The 19250-nt window shown below is 35.0% G+C and overlaps 1 long non-coding RNA gene across 6 annotated transcripts in view; it reads left to right on the plus strand.

The window, feature by feature from the left end:
• Positions 1–9638: 9638 nt before the first annotated feature.
• Positions 9639–19250, plus strand: part of LOC136025868 (uncharacterized) — a 116194-nt gene continuing 106582 nt past the window's right edge. For 3 of the 6 annotated variants that reach the window (XR_010617155.1, XR_010617160.1, XR_010617154.1), the window contains exon 1: positions 9640–9835. This is a non-coding gene — a long non-coding RNA (uncharacterized LOC136025868). Of the gene's footprint in view, positions 9836–19250 lie in introns of all 6 variants that reach the window. The other 3 variants (XR_010617159.1, XR_010617157.1, XR_010617156.1) reach the window with 3 other exon arrangements.

Genomic DNA, 19250 nt, shown 5'->3' on the forward strand with positions numbered 1-19250 from the left:
CCTTGTTGTTCAGTGAGGGGGGGGTGTAATTTTCCTGTATAAGGTTTCAACAATGGCAAGTTAAAGGCCTTTTTGATTTGTTAAGATGGCAATTTTAAATTACATGCAACTGAATGACGCCGTGCTCGTGGCTGCTGGAATAGAGCGTAGTTAAACTGCGATATTTAGCCTTCTATCATGGGCACGGGAGTTGAAGGAAGTGGAAGGGGGATATGCACTTTAATATTAACGGTAAAGCTCGCAAATAATCCAACCTTATTAAAGTCATTTTCACCCACCCAAAGTGTTTACAGTACCCTACTGTCGTCTGCACCCAATGGCGTCGTTGAGGGGAGGAAGCAGTTGCCCCCCAATAATTTTGAAAAAATATGAATAACCTATTAGGTATATTGCTACTAATGCCACTGCTGCTACTGCAACTACTACACAAGCTAAGGGTATTAAGGTGAAGCTCTCAAGGAACATTTAGGTAGATGTTAAACTAAATCAAAACGAACTATGATCATGTAGATTGTCAAAAGGGTGACAAAGCAGTATCAGACTAACGGCTTAGATTATTAAGTTAGAGCTTTCAGGATAAGTTGTGGCGGATTTTGAACAAGCTAGAAGATACTATGTGTATACTTCTAACATTACCTCTACGGTTACTGTAATTAATGACACTGAGGGCATTAAGTTAAAACTTTTAGGGAACATTTAGTGGGAGTTTCAATTAAATAAAAGAACTATATGCATGCAGGTATTAAAAGGGCATATAAGTAATATCATAGGCAGTGCTGCTCTATCTTAACTTGTAATATTGATATTTTAAAGGAGCTGATTTGAATGGAAATTAAAAGTTTTAGTGCCCTTTTTAAGAGTCTAATGTTATTGGAAGGCAATCAGACCTCTTCTTTAGCTCATAATTTCCAAAAACTTCCAATCAAAATGTTAAGACAGCCTTTTTATTCAGCATAGCTGAACGGTCTAGTAACTCAATCTCAATGGTTATTGGGTAAGTAAACCCCTCATAGTTATGCAATTTGCACATTATGCTTAAAAACTAAATGTTGCTTTCAACTTAAATAAAAACGCGCTGAGTGTATATTGTTACCAATAAGACAACTCAGTAGTATCCCTAGAACAATTGAGGGTATTAAGATCAAAGTTTTATTCAAAGTTTTATACTTTTATCATAACTTCTGCTCTTGAACTTTAACCAAATCAAACGAGTGTAACTGTATCTAAGCTGTCAAAGAGAATGGTATTAAGTTTTATTTTTCAGGTCAACTAGAGGAAGTATAAAACTGAGTTAAACACTACTATTTTTGTCAATATTTTCAAAAGGATGTATGCTAATAAAACAAATTGTTGAAAGAGTTTCTCCAGCGCACAAATAACAGCCCAAATTAAAAATTCTTAAAGAAGGAAATAAATGGATTTAACATCTTATTTTTTCCCCCTAAAATAGACTGTCAGTAGGCCTACAAAATGATTAAAAATTAATTTAAAAAAATTCCACAAATTAAGTTTTTCAAAGAAAAGTAAAGAACTCATTTAAACCAAAAATGAGCAAATTTGAAATAAAAAAAAAATATCCAAGATTTAAACTACCACAAATCAGCATCAACAAATAAATGAAACCCAAATGAACATAAATCACAATAGATAACAGAGTCAAATTCAAAACGAGCAGAAAATAACATGAGTAGGGCCTACAAACCCTATGCCCTCTCAAGGAAAGAACATAATTTCTAATTTACTGATTTTTTCTTTTGTTTATATTTTTAATGAATCAAAAATAATGAAGATTTCAAGGAATAAATAATAGCATATATTAAACTAACAATACATATTCACTTATATTATTATCAGCAATGTGCCAATTATGTTTTATCCTTGAGAAGGCATAGGGGTTTTGAGCCCTACTTATTTTACTTTCTGCTCGTTTTGAGTTTGGTTCGGTTATTTATAGTAATTTCTGTTCGTTTTTGGTTTCATCTATTTATTAATGCTGATTTGTGGTAGTTTTATGCTTGGTAAATATTACACAAAAGCTTTTCTTGTGTAAATCGGGGTATGGAGGGTGGTCTCAAAGCATGGTCTCCTAGTGCTGCATGATAAACATGATAACAATAGAAAGTGAAATTGGATCGGCCACAAAGTCTCTAAATTGTGAGAAAAATATACATATTTTTCTAAACTTCACTTTTTTATATTATCAGTAGACATTTCGTATAGCAAGCTGATGCATAGATAAATGTCCCACAAGTAGCAATGGCTTTGTGTGAAATACGACTAATTTCTGTCATAATTTTTAGCACGCTTATTTCAGTTCTTTTTTGGCTGGTAAAAATAAACATTTAAAAAAGTGAAAATAGCGAGAAATCAGCATGGTATCAAACAGTCCGTGGTAAAAAACTGTAGTAAGGAGACACCCCCTTATTTTCTACTAAAAAGGGGAAACAGCCCTTAAAAGTCATTGAATTTTAATTAAAATCACACCATCAGATTCAGCGGGTCAGAGAACCCTGCTGTTAAAGTTTCAAGCTCTTATTTGCAAAAATATGAAATTTTGCATTTTTGCCAGAAGAAAGATCACTGATGCGCGTTTTTTTTTTTTTTTTTTTTTTTTTATCAGGGGTTATCGTATCGACTCTGTGGTCCAAGAATGTCGCAAGAGGGCTCATTCTAACGGAAATTAAAAGTTCTAGTGCTCTTTTTAAGCGAACAAAATGATGAAGGGCAAGGCCCCCTCCCGCACTTATTGTTTTCCCAAAGTAACCAGATCAAAATTTTGAGATGGCCATTTTGCTTAGCATAGTTAAAAACTTAATAAATACGTATTTGAGGACGACTTAATCCCCCACAGTCCCCGGCGGAAGGGTTGCAAGTTATGAACTTTGTCCATTGTTTACGTATCATCATCGTCATCATAACATTTATAACCCGTCACAAAAAAAATCTGGGCAGAAAGCCCAGAAAAAGAAAGAGTCAAAGTCAAGAAAAGACAAAAAAAGAGACAACAGAAATAAAAACACACTTTGACAACTACAAACAAGGGATAAACAGAAATTACCAAAGATGGAATTACTTCTTGTATTCGGTAGTGAAATCACAAATACGCTTTCTTGTCCAAGTAGAAAGTTTCATTAAATACTTTGGAAATTTAAAGTAAAGGAAATGAACTTGCTATCTTTTGCCACAATTAAGTAAAGACCAAACAGGAGCAAGAGCAAGTAAGTGACGAACCGTTAGGCTATTATATAAGTGAGAACGGTGAACTCTACTTAGATTAAATAAAAAAAAACAAGTTTTTTTAACTGAAAGTAAGGAGCGACATTAAAACTTAAAACGCACAGAAATTACTTCGTATATGAAAGAGGCTGCTTCCTCATCAACGCCCCGCTCTTTACGCTAAAGTTTGACTCTTTCTCTCAATTCTTCTTTTTAAAACAGTAAAAAACTTTAGCGTAAAGAGCGGGGCGTTGATGAGGAAGCAGCCTCTTTCATATACGAAGTAATTTCTGTGCGTTTTAAGTTTTAATGTCGCTCCTTACTTTCAGTTAAAAAAACTTGTTTTTTTTTATTTAATTTCTGAACGTTTTTGAATCAATGCATGTTTTGATTTTGGCTCTCCGCAGAGGAATAATCAAAACGAAATTTGCATATTTTTTTTTTGGCTTAATGGCTTTCTCATAATTTTGATCGAATGATTTTGAGAAAAAAAGAGCGGGGGACGAAACCTAGTTGCCCCCCGATTTTTTGGTTAATTAAAAAGGCAACTAGAACTTTTAATTTTTTACGAATCTTTTTATTGGTAAAAGATTTACGTAACTTATAAATTAGCTTACGTAAAGAACTTTTGTATTCTCATGTTTTTATTACATATATGAGGGGATTCGCCCCATCGTCAGTACCTCGCTCTTTACACTAAAGCTTAAATTTTATCCCAATTCATTAAGAATGACCCCCTGAATCACAAAACCCGTAGAATAAGTAGTTGAAATTACTGAAAATACTTTAGCGTAAAGAGCGAGGTATTAGAAGGAGGTGAGCCCCTCATATGGGTAATAATTTCTGTTTGTTTTAAGTTTTATTGCTGTTCCTTACTTCCAGCTGAAAAAGCTTTTTCACTTTTATTTTTTAATTTTTTTTTTTTAAATAATGCTTGTAGCCTAAATCCTGCCCTCCCTTCATGGAAATTTTCTTCTCCCATTACAAATTCTCGAAGGAAAGTTCCCCCAACATATCCCCCTCTTCTCAACCCCTCCCCCAAACCAAAAAAATCCTCCTGAAAACGTGTGTATACTTCCCAATAACCATTACTATATGTAAGCACAGGTCAAAGTTTGTAACTTGTTGCCCCTCCCACGGGGACTGTGGGGGAGTAAGTCGTCCCCAAAGACATAGTTATAAGGTTTTTCGACTACGTTGAATAAAATGGCTATCTCAGAATTTTGATCCGTTGACTTTGGGAAAATAATTAGCGTGGGAGCGGGCCTAGGTGCCCTCCAATTTTTTTGGTCACTTAAAAAGGGCACTTGAACTTTTCATTTCCGTTAGAATGAGCCCTCTTGCAACATTCTAGGACAACTGGATCGATACGATCACCCCTGGGAAAAACAAAAAAACAAAAACAAAAAAAAAACAAAAAAAAATAAACACGCATCCGTGATCTGCCTTCTGGCAAAAAATGCAAAATTCCACATTTTTGTAGATAGGAGCTCGAAACTTCTACAGTAGGGTTCTCTGATACCCTGAATCTGATGGTGTTATTTTCGTTAAGATTCTATGACTTTTAGGGGGTGTTTCCCCCTATTTTCTAAAATAACGCAAATTTTCTCAGGCTCGTAACTTTTGATGGGTAAGACTAAACTTGATGAAACTTATATATTTAAAGCCAGCATTAAAATGCGATTCTTTTGATGTAACTATTTGTATCAAAATTCCATTTTTTAGAGTTTTGGTTACTATTGAGCCGGGTCGCTCCTTACTACAGTTCGTGGTAACGAACTGTAGTAACGAGCGACCCGGCTCAATAGTAAACGAAACCATAAAAAACGGATTTTTGATACTAAGAGATACATCAAAAGAATCAGATTTTCATCCTGATTTTAAATATATAAGTCTCATCAAATTTAGTCTTTGTCATCAAAAGTTACTAGCTGAAAAAATTTGCCTTGTTTTGGAAAACAGGGGGAAACACCCCCTAATAGTAATAAAATCTTAACAAAAATCACACCATCACATTCAGTTTATCAGTGAACCCCATTACAAAAATTTATCAGTGAACCCTATTGCAAAAATTTCAAGCTCCTATCGACACAAATGTGGAATTTCGTATTTTTTGCCAGAAGACTAATCACGGGTGTGCGTATTTGTTGTTTGTTTTTTTTCCAAGGGGTCATCGTATCGACCAAGTGGTCCTAGAGTGTCGCAAGAGGGCTTATTCTAGCGGAAATGAAAAGTTCTAGTGCCCTTTTTAAGCGACATAAAAAATTGGAGGGCACCTAGGCCTCCTCCCACGCTCATTTTTCCTCAAAGTCAACGGATCAAAATTTTGAGATAGCCATTTGTTCAACATAGTCAAAAATTGTAATAACTATGTCTTTGGGGATGACTTACTCCCCAAAAACCCCTGGGGAGGGGCTGCAAGTTACAAACTTTGACCAGTGTTTACATACAGTAATGGTTATTGGGAAGTGTACAGACGTTTTCAGGGAGATTTTTTTGGTTTGGGGGGAGGTGAGGACAGGAAGCTATGTGATAGGATATTTCCTTAGAGGAATCTGTAATGAGGGAAGAGAAATTCAGTGAAAATGGTGCAGGATTTTCTAGCATTACTATAAAAAAAAGAAAAAATAAACATTAAAAAGTTTTTTTCAATTGAAAGTAAGGAGTAGCATTAAAACTTAAAACGAACAGAGATTACTGCGCATATGAGGGGTTATTCTCCTCCTAGATACTTCGCTCTTTATGCTAAAGTATTTTTAGTAATTTCAATTATTTATTCTCCGGCCTTTCTGATTCAGGGGTCATTCTTAAAGAATTGGGACAAAACCTAAGCCTTAGTGTAAAGAGCGAGGTATTAAGGAGGGGACAAACTCTTTCATATACATAATAAAAATATAAGAATATAAGTTTGTTACGTAAGTTAATTCTTAAGTTACGTATATTTCTTACTAATAAAAACGTTCGTTAAAAATTAAAAGTTCTAGTTGCCTTTTTAAGTAACCGAAAAATTGGAGGGCAACTAGGCCTCCTTCCCCACCCCTTATTTCTCAAAATCGTCTGATCAAAACTAAGAGAAAGCCATTTAGCCAAAAAAAGAATTAATATGCAAATTTCATTTTTTGGTTGGAGGGTTTTGGTTGCAGATATCTAATTAGCAACAATATTGTTTCCAAAACCGAGAAAGAACTTCAGATTCTACTGTTCTCTAAGTACAGCTTGAAGTTCTGTTCCAGTGTTGCCACAGCCCCATTTGCTTCAGAGACTTTGTAGGTGAAGGAAATCACCAACAAATGTCAGGTTAAGCAATCTAATCGTCTTTACAAATTGGCCGTGACAACACCTGTCCTAGCTGCTACTGCCAAAAGAATATGTAGCAAGCTAAGGTTTCTTAATAATTTACTAAGAACTGTCTCGAATAGATTCACTCGAGTTTTCGGAAAATGAAAAAGACCTCACCGATGCCTCTGACTCTGATTGACTGAAACAAACAATACAAGATTGTCCAGCACTACTCCACTTTGAACAAGGGGTGAATACAAATTTTGCTGTTTTTAATTACATTTATGTATGAGCCATTCCGCTTTAGTTTCTGTTTTGTCTCCATAGGTAAGCATAAATGATAAAGGATTAATGTATAATAAATTGTCATGAGTCGTACAACACGATTTTGGAGTCGTTTAAATGAGGGGACCTCATCCTCCGAAGCCTGGATGCTTCGAGTCACCCTTGCGTGCAGGAATACTCTTAGTCCAATGCGTGTGGTATTTTATATTATCTTGCTTACATAAAAAGGGTCTAAAAGTTTGGAAAACTTATCAGACAAGAAATTTGCCTGAAATAAGAAATGTGCTGAAAATAAATCACTGACGCTATCTTGCGCTAAATGTTTTTTTTTTTTTTTTCAATAAACTGGTGCAAAATACCGTATTAGATACTTTACAGCGTTGAGAAGCATAAAAAAAAAGTGGTATTAGGTCATCAGGAGGCATAGAAGCTCAAAGTTAAACTAACTAAGTTATTCAGATAGCCTTTGCTTTGATATCCTTCTTATAGTTTACAGATTCTTTACTGTTTTAAGTCAATTGAAAAAAAAAATGCCCTGTTTTGGGATAGAACAAATTTCGTTCTTCATACCCGGTAGGCAGGCTCTACTCTAAAATATAGGTGACCACCAACAGCACTAGAAACCAAGAGGTGCCAAGTGGGTGACAGGTGCAGGGTTGCCAACTGAACACTTTTTAAGTCAAAACGAGACATTTCCATGTACCTAGACACTCTGGCATAAAAGGGAAAAAAGTGATACATATTAGAAATTTGGAATATAAGATGGTAAAACAAAACAAAATTTGTAAATTTTAGACATTAAACGAAACATTTCCCAACTTATTATTTAAAAAAAAATGTCATTCTTCACTTAATTCGTGATTTTTCTCGGTATTTTATTTTTTTAACATCCTTATTTTTTTCAAAAATGTCGTAAGTAAGGAATTGTCCCCAAAGTAAGGGATTTACATGTTTATATACATTTCATGCTTATTCAACTAAGTAATCTTGCATGAATGCTTATATGGATTTGTTTTCGTTTTCATCGCATTTGATGTGAACTGGCCGCTTTGAAAGAAGTTTGTTTGCAAGGCGTCTTTCGGTTATAACTGGCAAAAAACTAATCTCTAGTTTTTGAGATTTCAAGCTTGAAACATAGCAGTTAAAAACGACATATTTTAAGATGGTCACGGGTCTTGCGAAAACCTGTAAAAATACAATAAAAAAATTCTGAACTAACATTGCAATATGAAAAGAATGCAAAATTTATATACTCATTCAATTAGCTAAGGGTATGCTTGGCAAAAATGGGCTTCTTTCTTAAGAAAACACATAAAATACAAAAAAAAAAATCGGTATATTTCGTGATTAGCAATCCAATAGGAAAAGAATGCAGAATATACGTACTCATTCAAATAGCTAAGGCTAAGCATGGCAAAAATGGGCTTCTTTCTTTAAAAAACACATAAAAGTATAAAAAATTCGGAATATTTCATGATTAGCGATCCAATACGAAAAGAATGCAAAATTTATATACTCATTAAAATAGCTAAGGCTAAGCTTGGCAAAAATGAGCTTCTTTCTTAAGAAAACTTCATCCATTGACGCACTGTAGAACCGGTTTCTTTCATTAGTTTCTTTTAGCTTAGCGAAAGACAAGACCAAGACAAGCGACATAATAGATGGAATATACATAATTTGGGCTATATACTTGCATATTAGGGGAGATAGGGGTAAATATTTTTACAGTGTGAATATATGGCGTAATTTCGTAAAAATAGTGGATGAAAGGAGGGGAAGGAGGTGTAGCCAATTTTTCCAAATCAAGAGAAAATGATAGTAAAAACTATAAAAATAAGCCATTTGAAGGTACTATTTAGTACTATAAAAGTGCTATAAAGGTAAATATATATTTAAGAAAACTAACCTGTTTCTGTTGATGCTTAAATTATGCAAGATAATCTTAGTTTAGACAATATTTTGGAAAAAAAAATTAAGCTGGGGGGCAAACGGGGTCTGGGGGTAACTGAGGTCTGGGAGGAACAGTTCCTCCCTTCCCCATAGCAAATTACGCCCCTGATTGTGAAGTTAGAAAACAGTTCTTACTTCATAATATACAGATTAAATGTACTTAACACATCTTGCATTCAGACCCACTATAATTTACCCTCACCCCCTAATGTGCAAATATATAGCCCGAATTTGTTTCTAAAGTAGAATATTTTTATCATACTTAGGTATATTTATTAGGATTAACCTAATTTCCCTTCTTGAGTGTTGTTGCTATATCAGATAAGTATGCAGGATAAATATATCACCCTAACTTCCTTGATTGACTGAGGACATGGTGCTCTCTTAGCTAAGTCTGGCATTGTTAATAAGAGGAGGGGAAGTAATTGAAATTTTAGATAGAATTAGGGAAGAACATTTTCGTCATAAACCCTTTTTGAGTAATTTTATTCAAATTAATTTAAATGTCCCCCATACCTCATGATTTTAACATCTTTTTTACATCTTCTCAACAAAATCCTAACCCTCCCTCAAAGTTTCCATGGTTTGGCACCCCTGTTTTATGAAGTAGTGAGATATATCTTTAAAGTTCGAACTGATAAATCCCTCAGAAAACTCAGTTGATTTTTATTATTCGAAATGAAACAGTCCACCCGCTGAAGACACGCCAAACAAAACACCTTTTCAGAAGGGAAATTAATGTGCTAAGTGCTAAGTGGAAGCACGCTGCTTATTAGTAGTTTTAATTTCTCATTGATACAAATAAACAGGTTAGACAGGCTTTGTATGAAGAAGCCCGAGTCAGAGTCTGCGCGTCAGAGTCTGGACTCTTTCCAACATGAATTCTGTGCTTGGGAATATCTTGTTTGACTTATGAATTCATACATTTTGGATTGAAGTCTGAATGAGGAAAATCTTGTTTGACTTATACATTTTGGATTGTTTTCGTTGAATATGGAATGATTTCACTCTTTTAGATACAAGTTTCTGTTTTGTTTTTTTCATCAGTATATTGAAATGTGGAATCACGCAATTTTGGATAATAGTCAACAGACTGATATTGGGGGTAATGTTTATATTAACGGACTATTCTGTCTGCTTAAAAATAAGTTTACCTCTATTGGATCCTGAATCAAAATTTAACATTCATATGTGTCTGAAATGAACTTTACCCCTACCCCTATGTATACCAATTCAGAGTATGTTCTTGCACATTAAGGGGGATAGGGGTGAAGTTCAGACTTACCTCTATAGTCAGAATTGCATCCTGAGTCCAGATTTAACATTCATTTAGGCTACATCGGAAATAAACTTTACCCCTACCTTATAAATAGCCTACCAATTCAGGATATATTCCAATTCATTGTATATATTTGTACATTAGGGGTGGCGGCGGGGAATATCAAAAAAGATATTAACCTACAAAAGGATCTATCAAGAGAGAGAGAGAGAGAGAAAAAAAAATTAGTTAACACATTTGAAGGTGCTTCCACTATAGTTCAGCCTAACCTGGGTAAAATTCTAGTTAATTGATTTCTTGCTATCTCAGAATGGGTTTAGGTTAGGAAAATGAAACTTTCAGGGATGAATCTACAGACTAAAGTATGTCCCGGGAAGGTATGTTGAAGCAACTACCTCCACTCCACCCTCTAGAGGGCCCTGACCTTTAAAATGTGTGTGTTATAAAAGTGAAATCTTGCGAAATAGATATTCTGCTTAATTGAAGTACAACAAAATTGTTTTCAGCTTCATAACTTCGCCCAATTCCATTTTATAAGGTTTTAAAGATAGGCTATGCAAATGAATTTCCTACATTTTGAAAAAAAAATATTAATATGGCTCAAAATTCTACTCAAATAACAGGAATTGCATTTTGAGAACTAAAGGCAAAGAAAAAGCAACTAGTAACCTAAAATTAAGGTAAAATGTTTTGTCAAAATTTCAATAGGTAGGCCTATAGACCTGTCATGAAGGCAAATTTTAGGGCCCTCTAAAGGGAGAAGGGTTCTCGGAAAGGGTTCAGGTTAGGAAAATGAAACTTTCAGGGATGGGTCTACAGGCTAAAGTATGTCCCGGGAAGGTATTTTGAAGTACCTACCTCCACTCCTTCTCCCACTAGAGGGCCCTGACCTTGGATGACCTTTAAAAATAAGTGTGTTATAAAAGTGAAACCTTGCAAAATAGATCTTCTGCTTAATTGAAGTACAACAAAATCGTTTTCAGCTTCATAACTGCTCAATCCCATTTTATAAGGTTTTAAAGATATGCAAATACATTTCCTAAATTTTGAGAAAAAACATTGATATGGCTCAAAATTCTACTCAAATAACAGCAATTACATTTTCAGAACTAAAGGCAGAGGAAAGCAGCTAGTAACTGAAAATTAAGATAAAATATTGTTTTGTCAAAATTTCAATAGGTATAGACCTGTCATGTAGGCAAATTTCAGGGCCCTCTAGAGGGAGAAGGAGTGGAGTTGGGTACTTTAAAATACCTTCCCGGGACATACTTTAGCCTGTAGACCCATCCCTGAAAGTTTCATTTTCCTAACCTAAACCCTTTCCGAGATAGCAAGAAGTCAATTAACTAGAATTTTACCAAATTTTACCCTAACCTGTTCTGTTTGAGGGATGGGACAACTGGGGCAGTTGCTCTGAGTGTCGTGGCATAGAAGGCGTCGCGGTCGGAGAATTGACCATTTTAATCTAATTTTTCACTTTAATTTGGCTTTATTTTTCTTATTTTTGAGTTGGGAAGCAAGGGGAGGGGGCTATAATTAACTTTTCTCCAGACACCATCAACCCCAGGACCAACTCTGCCCCCTCTGTTTCCTAATGTTCATATATTTAGCGCAAATTATTGCTTTGGTCATTCCCTAGAAGAGTGGTTCTCAAACTTATTTAGACAGTGTACCCCTTTTTACCCAAACAATTTTTTAGGTAGCCTACACCTCAGTTACCGCTACCAAGTAAACTATAGCTATAATATAGGCCCAGTTGAAATTGTCAGTCCTAGAGGTAAAGGGTTGTTTTTTTTTTTTTTTTTAGCCGGCCACTTACCCCTTAAAAATTTTGCGTACCCCCAAGGGGTGCGCGTACAACAATTTGAGAACCACTAGCCTAGAGAACTAACTAGAGAAAGGAACATCCTAAGAAAACAATTGTTGTTTCATAGCCTGCAGAATAATCATGGTTAACACATTTCGCATATACTTTGCCTCCCTATACTTTGCCCCTCCCCTCTAATGTATAAATATAGCCCAAATTATGTATTTTAAATGCATTCGACCACCATAACTTATTTTTCCAGTTTTTATTTCGTCGCAGTTGATTCAATTTACAGGCACACTCACAGCCTACATAGACATTGTCTATATAGGCTTTGGGTACACGGGCTGAAACAAGAGTGACGCACTGCGAGAATAGCTGGAAAATATATTCGGGTTATATATTTGCGCATCGTCTGGGGGGGGGGGCTGGGGGTAAAGTATAGCGAGGCTGAATGCAAAATGTGTTACATTATTCTTATTCTGTATACTGTGATGTAAGAATTATTTTCTTAGTATGTTTCCACCTCTCCAGTTAGTTCTCTAGGAAAATACCGTCTGGTATTTCCCAAGTATTTGGCCACGAACCTCTACATTTTCAACCCGTGTACTCTAAATACATGGTTGCCAGTGTTTCGACGGAAACAGTTTAAAGAATAGAGTTGGGACTAAGTCAAACTTTAGCGTAAGGAGAGTTACTCTGAGGAGGGGACAGCCCCTTCCATATACGAAATAATTTTTATTCGTTTTAAGTCTTAATGTTGCTCCTTACTTTTAGTTAAAAAAATTTGTTTAAAAAAATTATTTTCTGAAAGTTTTTCAGCTAATGCAGGTTTGAATTTGGCTCAACTTCATGAAAAATTAAAACAGAATTTGCATATTAATTTTAGTAAAGTATCCCCCCCCCATGTAAAGTTTTATTTGAAAAGCTCACCTCCAGAAACTACCCTATCAATGTGAAAATATTCCCGTGTAAAATACCCGCTCCCCCTCCGGAAATAATTCCCTCGAAAAAATATCTATATACTTCCCAATAACCAATAAACTATGTAAACACTAGCCAGAATTCAAAGCTTTTAGCCTTTGCCCCGTGGGTGTTGAGGGGTCAAGTTATCTTTAAAAACGTAGCTATTAAATCTTTTAACTATTTTTAACCAAAATTGGCTAAAAGACCTTTCCCCAGGTTCTGCTGGTGATCGTGTTATCTCCAGAGCCATAGTTATTTGTCCTTTCAACTATGCTGAACGAAATGGCCATCTCAAAATTTTTAACGGATGATTCTAAGAAAAAGGGGGGGAGGGGTGTATTTGCCCTCTAATTTTTTTGGTCTTTTAAAAAGAGCACTAGAACTTCAATTTTCATTTAGACAATCCCTCTCCCAATATTTAAGGAGTACTGGGTCGATATCATCATCCCTGAGAAAAAAACAAAAAAACAAAAACAAATAAAAAAAACAACAACAACAAATAAACACGCATCCGTGATCTTTCGTCTGGCTAAAAAGATGTGATTTTCATTACAATTATTTGACTTATAGGGGGTCTTTCCTCTTGTCTCGCATATCAGGCAAATTTTCTCAGGCTGGTAGCTTTTGATGGGTAGACTAAAATTCAATTAGACTTATATTTTTGAAATCATCATAAAAAGCCAGTTCTTTTTATATATCCATTGTTGTCAAAATGCCGTTTTTTTAAGTCTTGGTTACTATTGAACCGAGTCGTTCCTTATTTACAGTCCATTACCACGAACTTTTTGACTTATTCAAACCAACAAAATTCACCTTGTCTCCGTGGCTACTACTTTCATTGTGATTTGATATTCAGAATGCGGAGTTTTTGTTAACTTTTTGATCTGAGTTGGTAATAAGGATGCATTTCTGGTTTTTAGAAGCCGGATGAGAAACAAGAAGGGGATAACCATAGTTCAAGACACGGATTATAATATTATTGTGGTCCAAGACTCCAAGGAAGGTAAATGACCAAATAGATATAATAAAGTAGTCGCAATATGGCTGTGCAAAGGGATAGATCAGGAACGCTAAGAGCTTTAAGTTGAAACTCTCAGGGCTACTGCTACTTCTACAATTATTAGATGCACTAATAGAGTATAAAGTAAAAACTTTCGAGAAATTTTAGATTGAAAAAAAAAAATAAATGAAAAGGCACATTGTAACTGCTGGTTTTCAAAGTGATAAAGCGCATATTTCTGCAAGTACCATTACAAAACCGTCCTTAGCGCTCGAAAAAGGAAAAACCAAAAAAAAAGTAAAGTGAAATGCCAGAAACAATAACCAAAGCCGAAGTAGTGAAAATCTCATTCAGAAATTAGATAAAGCAAACTGTCTTGCTAGCGATTGATGCAGTCTGTCTAATGACCGGGTTCTTATTAGTTATAGCAACTACGCCAATGTTGGGAGACCGTGAAGTTAGAAAACAATTCTTGCTTCATGATATTCAGAATAATTGTAGCTAATCCCGTTTTTCATGCAGACGCGCTGTACTTACCCCTCCCCCCTAATGTACAAAAACGAAGCTCAAATTATAGGCTACAAGTCAAATGTATTCTGTCACCTGTCACTTATTTTCCGGTTCTTGTTTCGTCACAGTGATTCAATTTATAGGAACACAGGTTGAATTAAGAGAGTCGCGTTCGGAGAATATCGGGGAAATATATAATTTGGGCTATATATTTGCACATTAGGAGGGGGCTGGGGGAAGTATAGCGGGTCTACATGCAAAATATGTTAGCTATAATTATTCTGTTTTCTGTTTTCTAGCTTCACTTCATGAGTTTGGTCGCTATAATTAACTTCTTTGGTGTGGTCGCTATAATTATCAAGTACCCAGATTTGCTTTTAAACTGCGAGTTAGTATTGTTTCCAAATTGTATAATTTTTTCCTGGAGAAAGTAAGGAGTGATATTAATACTTAAAAGAACATAAATTATTGCTTATCGGACAATAGGGGAACTAGCCTACCTGTTACTCATCCCTCGATCTTTACGCTGAATTAAATAAAAAAATAAATGAAAGTAAGGAGCAACATTAAAACTTAAAACGAAGAGAAATTACTAAGCATATGAAAGGGGCTTTTCCTCCTCAACGCCCCGCTCTTTACGCTAAAGCTTGACTCTTTCTCTTAACTCTATTTTTAAACAGTAAGAAACTTTAGCGTAAAGAGCGGGGCGTTGAGGAGGAAAAGCCCCTTTCATATACTTAATAATTTCTGTTCGTTTTAAGTTTTAATGTTGCTCCTTACTTTCATTTAAAAAAACTTGTTTTTTTTTATTTAATTTCTGGCCGTTTTTGAATTAATGCATGTTTTGATCTTGGCTCTCCGCACATAAATAATTAAAACGAAATTTGCATATTAATTAATTGCAATTAATCGGAAGATTTTGAGAAAAAAGGAGCGAGGGAGGAGGCCTAGTTGCCCTCCAGTTTTTTGATTACTTAAAAAAGCAACTAGAACTTTTAATTTTTTACAAACATTTTCGTTGGTAAAAAATATACGTAACTTACGAATTAATTTACGTAAAGAACTTTAATATTCTATGTTTTTATTGCGTGTATGAGGGGGTTCAACCATCGTCGATACCTCGCTCTTTACCCTAAAGCTAAAATTTTGTCCCAATTCCTTAAGACTGACCTCTGAATCACAAAGGTCGTTGAATAAATAGTTGAAATTACTGAAAATACTTTAGCGTAAAGAGTGAGGTATAACGAGGAGGTAAACCCGTCATATGCGTAATAATTTTTGTTCTTTTTTAGTTTTAATGCTGCTCCTTACTTTCAGTGGACAAAACTTACTTTCAGAGAGGCAAAACTAAAAAAATGAGGTGTTCTTAACTTACTAATGGGTGATCGGATGTTAATGAAATTTGATATTTAGAAGGACCTCGTGTCTCAGCGATCTTATTTTAAATCATGACCTTATCCGGTGATATTTGGGGAGTTGGTGGGGGAAACGGGAAATTTTGGAAAACGCTTAGAGTGGAGAGATTGGGATGAAACTTGGTGGGAAGAATAAGCACAAGTCCTAGATCCGTGGTTTGCATAACTGGACTGAATCCACTCTCTTTGGTGGAGTTAGGGGGGATGGTATTAGTTCGAAAAAATTAGAAAAATTGAGGTATTTTTAACTTAAGAACGGGTGACCGGATCTTAATGAAATTTGATATTTAGAAGGAACTCATGTCTCAGATCTCTTATTTCAAATCCCGACCAGATCTATTGACATTGGGGGGAGCTGGAGGGGGAAAACAGAAATCTTGGAAAATGCTTATAAATGTCGTAGATATGTGACTGACGTAACCGGACTGGATGTGCTCTCTTTGGGGGAGTTAGATACTGGGGTGCAGTGCTTTGGCGAGTTTGGTGCTTCTGGACGTGCTATAACGATGAAAATTGGTAGGTGTGTCAGGGAGCTGTACAAATTTATTTGATGAAGTCGTTTTCCCCGATTCGAACATCTGGGGGGGCTGAGGGGAGAGGGAAAATTAGAGAAATTGAGGCATTTTTAACTTGCGAGTGCGTGATCGGATCTTAATGAATTTTGATATTTAGAAGAACCTCGTGACTCAGAGCTCTTATTTGAAATCCCGATCGGCATTAAGCTTCTGATTTTCCTTTTAAAGCAATCTAATGATTCTTAGAATTTTGCTAGAGCTCATACCATACAAGTTCATGGGTCTTGGCTCTTCCAACCTCGTAACAAGTGCCATATGAGCTCTTAGCTCTTCTCAATATCTGTGATATTTTTCTGGTTGTCAGGTTACTTTCCAACTTTTTCTTGATTAATGCTATTCCACACCAGCATGTCTAGATTTTGGGTGTGTTTTTATCGGGGGGGGGGGGGTGTTTAGTGAAATTAGCTAAACATACAAACATTTTGCTAAGGTCTTTAAAACCTTAAAAATCTTCTTTAGAAAAATAGTTACTCTTTCTTTAACTGTCGAGTTTGCCCACTGTCGAGCGACATTAAAACTTAAAACAAACAGAAATTACGTCTCAGAATTACGTCTCAGAATTACGTTTTAAGTTTTAATGCCCCTCCTTACTTTCCCTTAAAAAACTTGTTTTTTTTTATTTAATTTCTGAAAGTTTTTGAATCAATGCATGTTTTGATTTTGGCTCTCCGCAGATGAATAATTAAAACTGCTTGACTGACGTAATCGGACCGGACCCGCTCTCTTTGGTGGAGTCGGGGGGGGGGAGGAATAATGTGGAAAAATTAGAAAAAAATGCGGTATTTGCAACTTACGAACAGTTGATCATATCTTAATGAAATTTGATATTTAGAAGGATTTTGTGCTTTAGAGCTCTAATTTTAAATACCGACCAGATTCTGTGACATTTGGGGGAGTTGTAGGGTGAAATCTGAATGCTTGGAAAACGTGAAATCTTTATCTTAGAAATAGGAGTCCCCGGATCAGATTTTCATAATCTTGGAAAAAGCTTAGAGTGGAGAGATGGGGATGAACCTTTATGAGAAAAATAAGCACAAGTTCTAGATACGTGATTGACATAATTGGAACGGATCTGTTCTCTTTGGAGGAGCTAGGGGGGTTAATTTGGAAAAATTAAAAAATTGAGGTATTTTTAACTTAAGAACGGGTTACCAGATATTAATGAAATTTGATATTTAGAAGGAACTCATGTCTCAGAGCTCTTATTTCAAATTTCGACCAGATCTGTTGACACTGGGGGGAGTTGGAGGGGGAAATAGGAAATATTGGCCAAAGCTTAGAGTGGAGGAATCGGGATGAAACTTGGTGGGTAGAATAAGCAAATGTCAGGGAGCTGCACAAATTGACTTGATAAAGTTGTTTTCCCCGATTTGACCATCTGGGGGGCTGAAGGGAGAGGATAAATTAGAAAAAATGAGGTATTTATAACTTACGAGTGGGTGATCGGATCTCAATGAATTTTGATATTAGAAGGACATCGTGCCTCAGAGCTCTTATTTTAAATCCCGACCGGCATTAAGCCTTTGATTTTCCTTTTAAATCAATCTATTAATTTATGGAATTTTGCTAGAGCTCATACCATATGAGTTCTTGGCAACAGCCTAGAATCTATTTTATCAATCTATCTAATTATATTTTCACAATTTGTTTTGCGTTTTTTTAGATTAAAGTTGTATGAATCGTAAAAAAGTCCAAATTAATATCATAAATTTGACGCATAAAATGTAGGGTTTTGTTGACATTATTATTTTGAAAAAAAAAATTCTTGGAATTTCACATGAAACCTCTGTTAAATTACAGCTTTTTTTATAGTTAGGGCTTTTGATAGGAAATACATGCACTTCTAGAAATAAATGGCGTTTGCAAAAAAACGTTTTTTAAAATAAAAGCTGCATGACGTTTGAAAAAAAACCAGGAATTATAATCTAGAAATCGAAGGTGATTTTACGCATTTGTGAAATAAAGAATGGTTAAAATAAAAACGTATGTTTCGACTGGGATCTCCGCCAACCTGCAGTAAAAAACAAAAACAAAAAATCGAACCCAAAAAAAAAACCTTTAAACGAACTCTGTTTGGTGGAAAATCTTTTCTTTAAGAAAATTCCATTGGAAAACCCCGCCCCTCTACCGGAAATTCCCTTTGGGACCCTCCTCTTTACGGACTATTCCATCTGCAAAAAATCACTGAAGGAAATTTGTGACATTAACTTATTTCTTTTAAATCTTTTCTTTGGGTTTTGTGGTTGGGTTTTGAGCTCCATTATTGGATTGAGTAACAGAATATTTTAATTGATTTACTTGTTGATTTGAAAGTAGGGATTTAGGCCAATCGTTCATGTGAGGTTTTGAAAGACTCTTAGATAAAGATGAATATACAAAAATTAATGGTTCGGTTTGCTTTCTGATAAATAAACGAAATAGAAAATTACGCTAAAATGATAAATGAATATTTTGCGAAAGTAAGATCCAAATAATCACAAATATCTTCTATTCTATCTCTTAAATCATTCCTATGTTTTTCTCTCTATTCCTAGCCCCCTTTACACCTCGTTCCTCTTTCATTTAGCACCTCTATTAGTAAATATATTTCTTAAAATTCTCTATTAACTAATTAATTCTCTATCAGTTAATATATTTTTACTTGGTGCTCGTCTTTTCGTTCTGCAAAATGCTTTCATATTCCCCTTTATAAAGATTAGTCTAGTTTTATCTTATCTATTAAAGTTGTCAATGATTTTTTTTACATCTGTTTTTATATTCATAGCTGTCAACTATTTTATTCAGTCTGGGAAATCACTCTTTATTAAAAAACAAAAATCGCAGTCTTTAAATTGTGATAATGTGTATCATAGCTTCACATATCTCAATCTATTGGGTGTATTATAAGATATCAAGTTTTCTTATCAAAGAAAACATCCCTACCGTATAATTTACAAGGCATTTAAAACTTCATTTTAGGTCCACAGTC

The sequence above is a fragment of the Artemia franciscana genome, chromosome 4, assembly GCF_032884065.1.
Source record: "Artemia franciscana chromosome 4, ASM3288406v1, whole genome shotgun sequence".
NCBI classification, from domain to species: Eukaryota; Metazoa; Arthropoda; class Branchiopoda; order Anostraca; family Artemiidae; genus Artemia; species Artemia franciscana.